Below are 12,731 nucleotides of genomic sequence, written 5' to 3'. Positions count from 1 at the left end.
CTGCAGGCTCAAAGGCTGCTGAGCATTGGAGCTGGTTTGCCAGCTGAACAATTTAGGGTGAGCCCATCATTCTCCCTGCTTTAAATTTATCATAGTACAGGTCTGCAGGGCCTTGTCTCCTATTGGATAGTGTTGCTTTTTGCTGTGTCTCCTTCATCTGACACACATCCATGGGCTGGGATTTGTCTTCTACCAAATGTTCCTGCTCTAATGTGTACAAAACCTGGGGTTTTTGTAGCACAGCCTGTGCATGATGGTCTATTGACTGAGCAGGAGGGAGGTTCATAGGCTGCAAGATTTGTATGAGGCTGTGGGATGCTACAAGGAGGGCCAACATCATTTGAGTGTCTTTCCAAGCAAAATGCAAGCTGATGTGTTTGTTTGATTCTGCTCCCTCGTGGCAGCTCCCCCAGATGCACGAGCTGACTTGTGCTTCTTACTTGCCTGTGAAACCAAGTAAATAAAGAAATTCTCCTCAATAACCTTCAGCTTTGTTACTGATGACAAAGCTGGCATAGGTGGGGTACATCTACAATGTTTTACATGTATTAATATGTCTAAACATGTGTTACACCTAAAAGTTTTACATGGATTAACAGATAGAGATAAACTTCTCACTACAAGTTTATTAACTCCAGTTAAAAAAGTTGTATAGACAAGGACACTTACTTTTTAACTAGCAGCTGAAGCTCATGACGCAACCCTTACAGAGTACTCTGCTCAACCAAACAAAAGCCAGTATTGCTGTTTGTTTCTTTTTCATTTTCACTGCTATTTTAGCCTAAAGTAAGACCACAACTTTCCTCAAGCTGAGTAGATTGACCTAGGTTAACCTTTACCAGGCTTCTGGATCATACAGAAGTTGTTCAAATACGAGGGTGATAGCTAACCTTAGAAAAACCTTGATACGTAGCTTGTAATTCGTGTGCAGTACAGTGTGAAAGATTGAAGTCAGTGGCAAACAGTTTTGTTTTGAATCTGTATCCCTCACAAGAAAGGAAAACTAAACAAAATAAGAGTGTGCAATGACCTAAATAAGCTGTATTTTATCATGCTTAGAAATGAAAATGAAAGCGGAGCATCCATGTTTATACCTCTGAGCCCCACAGAGACACAGACGGAGGTTGCCACTTTAAATTTCTAAATGAACGTTGTGCCTTAAAGAATGCAGAGGAATAACTGGTAGCAGAAAACTTCTTCAAGTATAAATGGTGTCATTCTGTTAGAAAGATGTAGGGAAGAAAAAAGAGATAATAACGATTATCACAAAGTGGGAGAATAAGGTGGAAAAATAAACTATAATTTCAAAGTCATAAAAGCACTTGGGAGGCAGGTTTTTTATCCACCTTCTTCCTTTTGTACTTTTGCACATCAGAGCAGAGAGATCTCAATAGAAAGACAGTTTGAAAAGACTGATGAGAGGTAACAGGACCAGAGTTTTCTTTTACAAGTGGCAGTGCGTTTTGATTTAATATTCAGGCTTATTAGATGCAAAAGTGTAAAACTTACAATTCTGATTCAAGGCAGAGCCCAGAGGATCAATAATGTAAGGACCCTGATCTAGGGATTGTACAGCTGGGGGTGGCTCTAGTCAGCCTCACCATCATCTTCCATGCTCACATTTCCTCCTGAGGTAGCTGCCTTCTTGAGGTACAGCTAAATAGACTGCCCCAGCTCCTTCAGCTGACTGAGCTCACAGGCTAAAATTGGTCCTGACTAAGTTTAAAACATTAGCTTACATATTGCAGACGGTCAGCAGCTCCTGCAAGAGCAATTGAACCATTTCTGCAGATTTCTTTAAGAAAGGGGTCAGAATAACAACTGGGGCCAGGAAATACCATTGATGTCCTATGTTAAGGTGTATTCTCTCCTGAAACAGAGGAGGGAAATATGCCTGTATTCAAGGAAGAACCTAAATGTGTGTTTACACTATGTGCTTAACTTCATTGATTAGAATAGAGTTTAAATGTACATTTAAATATAAGCATATGTATATGGGACTTCACAGAAGGCATGCAGTTTTGAATCAGAGTCTAAGGTAATTAAGACAGCCAGCTCACACTTCATTGAAGTCAAGAATACATTTTTATTCTTACTGATAAAGAACATGAAATATGTGTGATGGAAATGCTCCATAAGCTACCCCAATAGCTAATTCCTGCTATGGAATCCAAATCTCTTGCTATGGGAAGAGCAGGATGAAGTCTAATATGATAAACTCTCTATATACAATCCTGATAACACAATTTTCTCAAAATCAGGCAAGCAGTTGAAGTTTTTATTTAATTGGAATGTTCTGAGTTTGAATATGATCTCAGGGATCCCATGACCAATGAATTACATTGTGATTGTGAAGTTGCAGTAGATCTTGACCATAACACATGGCTACAGCTAGTTCAGTCTAGGACTAAATTCTGTGTGGGTCCACACTAATGCAACAGCCATGCTCAGAGTCATCTTAGTAAACAGTGCCAAATCCATCAAGGTCCCATTTAACACTGTAACTGCAGGGCAAAAGAAAGTCCTGAAATCTCAAGCATGAGCACAAGTGGCCTATTTTTGCAATACATTCAATAAATATTTAGTATTTTTGAGAACTAGTGCATAAATGCTTTCAACGAGAAACCTCAAGCATATAGTTATGACAGCAACATGAAATGCCTTCTTTTGTCTGTTTTTGAGGGTTGTGAAAGTGGAAAGCAGCATAGCTATGTGCTTCTTTGCTACCCACCTGGGAGAGCCAAATTTTCTTATCTGGCTGTAGTTAGCTCCATTTCCTGACAAATCCATGGACTCTCAACTATTCCCTAAGTTTTCCACACATTCCTACCTGTTCCTTATTTTTCCCTTAGCATCTCAATGATTCTTTGGTTCATTCTTCTTCTGAAGTGCTCATACCAAGCTCTCTCCTTTACTCTATTTTCCTGGCAGTTATTTATACCTATATTACAGTTTATAGCCCTGCAGGCAGTCTCTTCAGTCTGCCTAGGAAAATTGCTATTGCAAATTTTGATGGCTTCTCACATATAACCAATAGCAAAATCCTTTGGGATTTTGTGGTCTCTTCTGGAATCAAAGCTTCTGAGACTCAGGAGACATATTTTCCCATCTATGTTCAAATTCCTGGTAGTCTCAGGAATGTAAAGAGATGGTCATCGCTGGTGTGGCGCTTACAATGTGCAGAACTTTCTGAGACTCATTTTTTGGGCACACCTGGCCCAGGACTATCTCTCAGCTTCTAAAGCTGAGTACCTTTAGTTCTGCTCTGCCAAGCCTTAGTCTTGGGCCATGATCATCTGCATGATTCCAATGTAGTTCAATGCCTGTCACAGTCTATGTGGCTTGAAGGCTGATGTAAATGGAGTAGGAGCCCTTGACTAGTTTGTGTCAGATCTAAGCATTCAAGCTTACACCTATGATGGGGTGAAAGCAGGAGAGAACTTACTCCTGAGAGTGGCTTTCTCATGGATACATAAACCATAGGAAGACAAACAGCTGCATTCTTGTACCAATGAGAAATGGTCCCCATCTTTTCTTTCCAGACACCAAGTGCAAGCTAGCTTGGTGGTAGCAAACATGTGGATTGTAGCTGCCAGCAGTGTCATTGCCCCTTTCAGGTCCATGTGCCTGGCCTGATAGGCTTGGCTTCATATACAATCATCATTCTCTTAAGTCTGAAAGCAGATGTGGATTTTTCAGTGTTAAAGTGTTTGAGCTCCACAGGTCTTCTGTTAAAGCAGCAAAAACCTCAGTGCAGTATCTGGACCCCCCAGCAGCTTTGAGACATGGCACTGCAGTGTTTTACAATCATCCTTTGTGCACCACAGCAATTTCCTTGTGATTTCCTCGAGTTCCCAGCCTCTTGTAACAGCTGGGTTACAGGAGGAATGAATTGGCCCTGAGGTCTCCTGTGACCACTCCTTCTTACATTGCACTTCTGCTCCCTCCCTTTGGAAAAGGAGTTACACTGGCTGCAGCTTTCATCTTCATTCCTATTCAGTCTTTAGCAGTTCCCCTTTGATGCTTCCTGCCATCTCTCTCTTTCTTGCTGTGCTTTGACGGCTTGCTACTGCAGGCACAAGTAAGACCACGCTGTGATGAGCTGCCTCAAAGCAATGTCTTGCTGGTAACAGGTACCTCTGCAGTGGAAGCTGGCAGTGTACTGCTGTAGGGAGACAATATGCTCCTCTCTGTCTTTTCAGATTCATCCCCTCTTGGGACTCACAAGGGCACCCCTCTTGACCAGAAATGTCAAACCACAGTTTGAAGCTGGCAGTAAATAAACTCTGACAGGGTTCAAATCTAAAGCCCTGAGAGCAGTTGCTTGCATTGATGTGCTTCCTGAAGGTCTGCATCTGCATTAGGAGTGCCGCTGGTGTTTCCGCTTAAAGGTTTAGCATTTAAAAAGGTACCACAGTGAAACACAGAGAGGGGCATTATTCCATTTCTGAGTTTCTGAAACTCTTAAAACAAAGCCTGAAAGGGGGTTGTTTCTTATCCTGAGAGGTGAAATATTAAAACAACAAAACAGATTCTGTTTATGCAGAAAAAATACAAAATGACAAAACAATCTAGAGAAGGAATGTATATTGCTGGAAAGAATAAAGAGTGAGGAGCTGAAAGGGTTTCAAGTGCAAGAGGTCTCGCAGTGAACAGAAAGAACAACACTCAAAGCACACTAGATGGGAGGAAATTTTCTCATGCCTTCTGTTTACTCTCAGGAAAATGAAGTTCCTGCTTCAATTCAGCAAACACCATGAGCTGTAAGTGAGTGAAACATTATTCTGCTCTCTAGGGCTGAGCAAGGTCAGGATAAGGTTACAAGGCCAAGGAATAGCCAGAATGTGTATGATTCCTCAGCTGATTGCCAGCTGATGTGCTTGAGAGCAGCAGCCCTGTTACATCCTTAGCCAAGGGACAAAGAAAAAAGCTTAATTTCATTTGTCTTTCATAGCATACAGAATAAACTGAATACAAAGATCCCACCTCCTACATGTCTCAGGCTTTACCAATGAAAAATGAAAGAGAGATAAGTCCAATACACTAAATCCTAGCAGTGTTGTGACAGATGGGCATTTGGCAGCCTTTGTACATGCATAAAGCTGGAGTGACAATGGAAAACATGGGGCTTGAAAACATGGGGAGTTTCTGAACAGACTGAATCATAAGAAAAGTCTTGGGATTTGGACTGTTGTTTTTGTTCAGCCAGGCACAGCTTGCCAAGAGAGATGTGAGAGCTTCCACTATGTTTTGAAGAACAAAATCTAGAGATAGAGGTAGGGTCTATGGTTTTTATCCCATTGAGATATTGAGCCTTGTTTCTGCTAGAATGTGATAATTTCTATAGAGAGAAATATTAATATTAGTGGAAGGACAGGAGTCAAGCAGGGTCCTGATTCATTTGTATTTAATATCCTGAGACATCCTCTATGGGTAGAGGTTACATCCTGGCACCTTTTTCTTTGTAGATGCCTACGCAAAAGTGACCCCTAAAGAGGCAGTGTCCGACCTTTAGTGACTCTTAACAAGAAAGTCATCGAGAAAACTGGTCTCAACATAGAATTCTACTTCCACTTAGAAAACCAGAGGAATTATGCATGAAGCATTCATCTGACATTAATGGAAGCTGTACAAGTGGACATATAAAGGAATGAAAACCCCTGAAAGTAAATAAAAACAAAACCAGAACCCAAATCTGTGGCAGCAAAAAAAAAAGGGGGGGGGGTTGAAAACAAGTATTTTTGAAGTTGTTTTGGCTGCTTCTTGTAAATTATGCAGATGATGTGGGCTATAAAAATAAAATCATTCTGCTCTGACACCTACCAACGCTCCCACTGTTCAAGATATTGGCATCCACACGTCTGCAGGGAAGGTTGAGGTGGGAGTGCTTCACTTCAGGTCAGCCTATCACTGTGACTTCCCTTTAAAGCATTTTCCTAAAGATCAAAGCGGGTTGATGCTTAAAACCAAACTATTCCACTGTTAAAATGACGCATGCGTTGTGATTAGACATCCTTGGAGACAACACTGGGTTTAACATGCAATTTTTTAACATGGAAATCCTTGGTTTGCTGCCCTTGAACATTTCTGCAAAAGGTGCTTTGCAAGGGAATATGTTAAATGTAAGTGGAGGGATCCATCCAAAGACAGTGGCTGTTCATGCACCAACAACCTATTGTTGCTGCAGATACAGGTATTTTATCTTTGCACTCCGAACTACTGCAATTTTGCTGTAACTATTCAAGCCCCTTACAAAGGAATTAAATTCCATGTAAAAGTAAAGAAAATACTGGTGCAGCATCTTTCTGCTTCCTTTCAATGTCTTTCTTTTAGCTATCTTTTGTTTTCAGTTTTTAGGTCTAGCTGAAGAAAAGGCTGTGGTGCACTGTAAGTGTTTCATTTCTTTCTGCACAATATGATAAGCTTTATGTACCGCTTCATATAAATGTTACAGATTAAACCTGTTCTTAATATTTATAAGCATTTTAAACCTGATGCTAATGCAGCGCTGCTCTCCTTAAAGATACCACAGAGCACAATCCTCAAGGCAAAAAAAACTATGAAATATATATTTTTTGAGACGACACTTTTCTTCACTTTGCATAAATTTACCACTGTGCTCTCTGTACAATATGTGATCATTTTCCTAGCTTCCCACAGACATAAATAGCTCTGGTGAGATGTCATGAAAGTAACAGAAGCTTCGGAAAACACCACGCATTAAAGATGCTGAATTTTACTTCCTGCTTTTGTTTTGGATGGCCTACTTACTCTTCAAAAGCCTTGCCATGTCATGATGAAGAGTGGGGATGAAGGAACTATTAGACTATATCCGGCTTCATATGAAACCTCAGCTGTAAACACCCAACAAACAATATTCATGGAGGCCTTTAGGTGTCTGTAAACAAAAACAATGTCATGGTGCAATCACCTTCATTTACAAGAAGAGCTTCTATTGTACATCATAGTCTTCCAGTGGTCCTGCCTCCAGGCTGATAGCTACTTTTCAGGTTGATAAGTATGGAGGGAAGGATCCACCTGGAATAGCTGTTCTACACAAGTCACCTTGAGATCTTGTGAATTCTTACTTGAAACTCTCCTTTCTTTTTTAAGGACATTCGGTATTCCTAATGTAAAATGCCTTCATAGCTTGGGCACGTAATAAATGTCTCACCCAATTGTAAATACAAAGTGTACAGGAGGACTAATGCTGGATAAAATGAAAAAAATTACACATAATTGGCCAAATCTGTTAAAGTCCAGACTCTCCAAGTGTGTTACCAATCACTCTTGATATTCTCCCTCCCTCTGCTTTGCATCTCCAAATGGTATTCTGCCACAGATTCATAGTGTCATAAAGAATTTACTTCTCCTAGCTCCCACATTTCCTCGGGTCATCCCCTCAGCTAATCAAGTGCGGACCTAACCTTAGAGTAACTAAAGCCTGGGGCTCCTTCAGAGTTGCAGACTGAGCCCAGACATCACAACATTTCAGATGCACTGTTACCTCACTAAACCACTTCCAAGGCCTCCAGGTGGAGAAGTGCCTTATACAGTACAGGCTACAGCTCCCTCAATGGCAGGTAGATTTTACCTGGAAACTGAAGGCACAAGGACGATTTCTTTGGCTCTCCAAGGCTGGGCTCAATGTAATTCAAGTCATTCTCAAGGAGAGAAGCAACTTCCCAGTATATTTTTTAATTCATGATGTCTCACTGATTGGTTGATTAGGGACTGTACTGATAGGACAAGGGGTAACAGATTCAAACTTAAACAGGGGAAGTTTAGATTGGAAATAAAGAAGAAGTTTGCTACTGTAAGGGTGGTGAGGCACTGGAATGGGTTGCCCGAGGAAGATGTGAATGCGCCATCCCTGGCGGTGTTCAAGACCAGGTTGGACAGAGCCTTGGGTGGCATGGTTTAGTGTGAGGTGTCCCTGGGCATGGCAGGGGGGTTGGAAATAGATGATGTTAAGGTCCTTTTCAACTCAAACTATTCTATGATTCACCTGCACATTCCTTCAGCCCTTTCCCCAGTCCTCCTGATTTCCTGACATTCTGTTTTCCTTCATGGGAAAGGAAAGGGGAACAACTTCTTTTGCTCCCACCAGCAACAGTCTTTCCCTTTTTCCTAGTTAACAACTAATAGTCAGTGGTTAGCAATACTTTATATAGGCTAGATAAGAATCATTAACATCCTCCTCTATTAGAATATAAAAAAAAAAACCTGAGGAAATATACTCTAAGAGTTGGTGGCTGTAACACTGGACAGAGAACAGCAAGCCAATGTGTTCTTCTCTCCATTACACTTTGTGACTACACTGCTGAAGGCCTGAAGGGTTATTGCTATGTTCTTTTAGACAAACATTTACAGGATGCTTGTATGGCAAGTTATTGCTTCCAGGTATCCGTATTCCTGCACTGAACAACAAAGAGTTTATATAGGTGAGGATGTAGGGTTCCAGGATAGTATGCACATAAAAGTGATCAGAAGCTGAACACTCAGGTGTAGGTAAGAGAAGCTGTAACAAGTGTCACTGCTCAAGTCACTGTACTTACACCACCTGACCCATGAATCTAGTGTCTGATTAGACGGCCTTCATTCATAATTGGTTTCTATTTGGTAAAATGAAGTAGAATATTCTTCAATATCACTAACCCGTTTGCACTGATTTGGGACCAGATGTTTATATCTTAGCTGGTTTTACTTTGCCAAAGGTTTGGCATTCAGACTTCAGTGCCTTGACTTCATTTGTCACTTCACTGTGAAACAGATCCAACTTTCATTTCCTAGTGTTGCCCAGGGCACAATGTTCCAAAGAAACAAGCAGGACTGCAGGAAGGGAGAGGGAAATGTAAAAGTAGGTAAGCAAAGTTGTAACACAAACATCCTAATTTTAGTAACATTGATAAATAGCTAAATTATGAAGCTTGTAACTTTAAATAAACCCATCAGAGAGCGTATAATCAACATACACTCGATTCAGTATTTTCTTATTTGAATTAGCCTTACCATCAAACAATTTTCTTTGTTCACAAACAAAGTGGAGATGATTCAGCTTATCTGCATGGAAGGAAACAGTGAATTTGGGCTGCTGGAACAAAACATCCTGGTTTGATTCCTCTCAAAAATTATATAGGTGTAACAGAAAAGCTCAAGAAAAATTCCAAAGGTAATGAATGCAACCAGGGGTTTTTAAGTCACATTGGCAAAAGTAGTTTAAGACATTTTTAAAACGTTTCATTGATGAATTAAGGGGAAAAAATCCCAATAATTCCAAAAATTCCTCCTGAAACATGACACAAAACCACACAAGATGCTCAGTGTGGAAATGCACATATGTAAAAGGCTTTACAGAAGATACTAATGAGAAAAACCACTATCAATCTGTAGTGAATAAGATAATTTCATCCTCTTTTGGTTTGGAAAAATTGGCTATGGGGGAGAATTGTCATTTGTGGAAGAAACAGATTTTTTAAAGTTTATTTAATGAAATCTACATGTAATTAATATTCTGGCTGATCTTGATATGTCATTCATTAAAAAATAAACATACTATTATAAACTATCTGTTTAGCTTTTTCAGTTCTCTGTGGTTTATTTGGCTACAACTGTTACCAAAATGCACTGCAAGTTTACAAATAAGTATTCTTCTTAAAACCCTTTTTTCAGTGATTTATGAATTAATAACACAAAGCTTAACCAGCAGATATGGAGCAAGATGAAATACATTTATTTGTGGCTTGACATTGAATTTAACAATTGTAAAAAGTAATCTGAGGCAAAATGAAAGAGAAACGTGATCATCTTGGGCCCTGCCAAAACAAAAGTGATATCTAAAATAACTTTCTTTTAATCTATAACTTTTTAAATGTAAACTGCTTCTTATATGCTTCACGATGTGTTTTCTAGAGGTACTAGTTGGTATAACAAAGGATTTATTACTTATGAAATTGTACTGCCTATCTCCTTAAATCATTATTGCTAGAAGTAGTATGAATGGAAAATAAATCTTTGCATTTTATAATGTAGCACACACTTTTTATAAAGAAACGTATAAAATTCAGCAAGCATTTGTGAATTATTTTACCTCTCTCCCACGAAAACCTAAATTTTTCAGTATTTGTCAGCAAATTGCTGGTTCTATTCTAAGTCTAAAATGCAAAGAGCTGCAAATCTTCATGCTTCAGAGAGATGCGCTCCTGGCTGTGCCCAAGGAGAGTCTCCCTTTTGTGCAAGAGCACACCAGCACAGTGATGGCATTGTCAGAAACCGAGCTTCCCTCCCACTCTTGCCTGTGCTGACTGCTTTCCCAGCTAGGGTACATGAAACCACGTTGCAGTTCTTATCGTTTCAGGCAGATTATAATTACAGCCTAACTAAACCGACTTTATGAATGATGACAACATTTAATTCAGGCCATTAATCCACCCCTAACCGTGTCTCAGCTCTACAGGAAAACCCACAGAGGTCTCTAATATTTACAGCACGATCAGTTAGAAGGTGACTACATCAGATCCCCAGGAGAAAATTCTTCTCAAACCCTTCGTATTAGAGAAGTGTAGACTCTTGTTCTCACATATCCCTGTGCTAGCAACAGGTATATCTGTCTGCTCAGCCCTTCACACATTAATATGATTTTCAGCATTACGAAGATTTTGCCAAAGATTCAAGACAGTTCAGTTACATTAAAAACTGGCAGTCACCACAAGGTGGATTTAGTGTGAGGTGTCCCTGCCCATGGCAGGGGGGTTGGAACTAGATGATCTTAAGGTACTTTCCAACCCTAACTATTCTATGATTCTATGATAAACCCTGCATGACCCATCTCTATGGACCATCAATTAACTCCAGATTAGCCCAATCACATAAATGTGTTATATATGCATATTTCATATACATGTGAGAGATCTTGGTGGCAGAAACAGCTACACTGATTGATATATATATATATATATATGTATATACACACAGTTTGCTGTAAACTTCACAGATTGTTTGGAGCCCTCACCATGACACATGGCCAGAAGCCATGTGTCCTAATTCCTGATTCCTGATTCCCAATTCCTCTTTCCTGATTCCCTTCTCATGTGTACATTTCTTATTAAGATATGGGGAATTTTTAGAGTGAGAACAGCAGAAAGTGTTTATTGAGAGAAACAACTAAGGTTGAATAATAGCGTGTGTACAGAAAGCCTAGGGAGAATATTTCTCCCTGCAATGTCACCCAAGGAAGTTGTGAATGCTCCACCCCTGACCTTTTTATGGTCCATTTTCTACTCTCCTCACAGTGCTCCTCACAGAGTTTATCACACCCATTTACTGAAGTGAATTCAGTTCTCTGAATATCCAATGGGAAAGTAATTCCTTCTTCATCAGAGACTTAATGACACCTCTGCATTGTTCCTCTCATTGCACTCTCACTTCATAGAATCACAGAATCATAGAATAGTTAGGATTGGAAAGTACCTTAAGATCATCTAGTTCCAACCCCCCTGCCATGGGCAGGGACACCTCACACTAAACCATGTCACCCAAGGCTCTGTCCAGCCTGGCCTTGAACACTGCCAGGAATGGAGCATTCACAACCTCCCTGGGAAACCCATTCCAGTACCTCACCACCCTAACAGTAAAGAATTTCTTCCTTATATCCAATCTAAACCTCTGCTGTTTAAGTTTCAACCCGTTACCCCTTGTCCTATCACTATAGTCCCTAATGAATAGTCCATCCCCAGCATCCCTGTAGGCCCCCTTCAGATAGTGGAAGGCTGCTATGAGGTCTCCATGCAGCCTTCTCTTCTCCAGGATGAACAGCCCCAACTTTCTCAGCCTGTCTTCATACAGGAGGTGCTCCAGGCCCCTGATCATCCTCGTGGCCTCCTCTGGACTTGTTCCAACAGTTCCATGTCCTTTTTATGTTGAGGACACCAGAACTGCACACAGTACTCCAGGTGAGGTCTCACGAGAGCAGAGTAGAGGGGCAGGATGACCTTCACCATGCTTCTGGGTCTTGGGCTATCCCAGAGAGCTGCAATAGCCCCAGAGTCCTGATTAGGGACATGTCACCTTCTCCAGCACTGTTGAACTCTGAGAAGCTGCATTCCCATCAGGACTGCTCCATGCAGGGTGGCAGCTTCTTCCCTTCTGTTTGCAGAGCCAAACGCAGCTGGTGAGGGTAGATATCTGTTGCTCTTTGCAGACAGTGGACATGAATGACTGCCTTCCCTTGATACGGGATCATGAAAGGGCAAGTTCTCCAATGTGTTTGAGGACACTTTTCCCATGCTGCATTTATTTTTAGCTAATATTTCTGTCAAAATCACCAGTGTTGCTCTGCTAAAGGAGATATCCATTCTCTCTTTCCTTCAGGGCTGTTGAGAAATATTGGAAGAGGTTCAGTAACCAAAGATCTACCAGTCCTAAGATTAAATCTAGGGATACTTTAGGATCCCTTTAAAATCATCAAGTCCAACCTTTACCCCTCGAATGTGAAGGCCACTACTAATCCATGTCACTAAGTACCTCATCTACACGTTATTTAAACACTTCCAGGAACGATGATTCTACCACTTCCCTGGGAAATGCTCTGCTGAACAGGGTCCTGGCAGGAGCTCTCAAGGATAACAATCCTATAGAGAAAAATCCATTTTCTCCTGTTGAGGTTTGGGGTTTTTTTTTGCAAATACATGTAAAATTTTTAATGGAGGAGAGGAAAAAGGTGATTGAAACAC

Source organism: Melopsittacus undulatus, chromosome 1, assembly GCF_012275295.1.
Source record: "Melopsittacus undulatus isolate bMelUnd1 chromosome 1, bMelUnd1.mat.Z, whole genome shotgun sequence".
In the NCBI taxonomy this organism is placed as follows: Eukaryota; Metazoa; Chordata; class Aves; order Psittaciformes; family Psittaculidae; genus Melopsittacus; species Melopsittacus undulatus.
The sequence above is the reverse complement of the archived record's forward strand: the minus strand, read 5'-3'. Positions refer to the sequence as shown.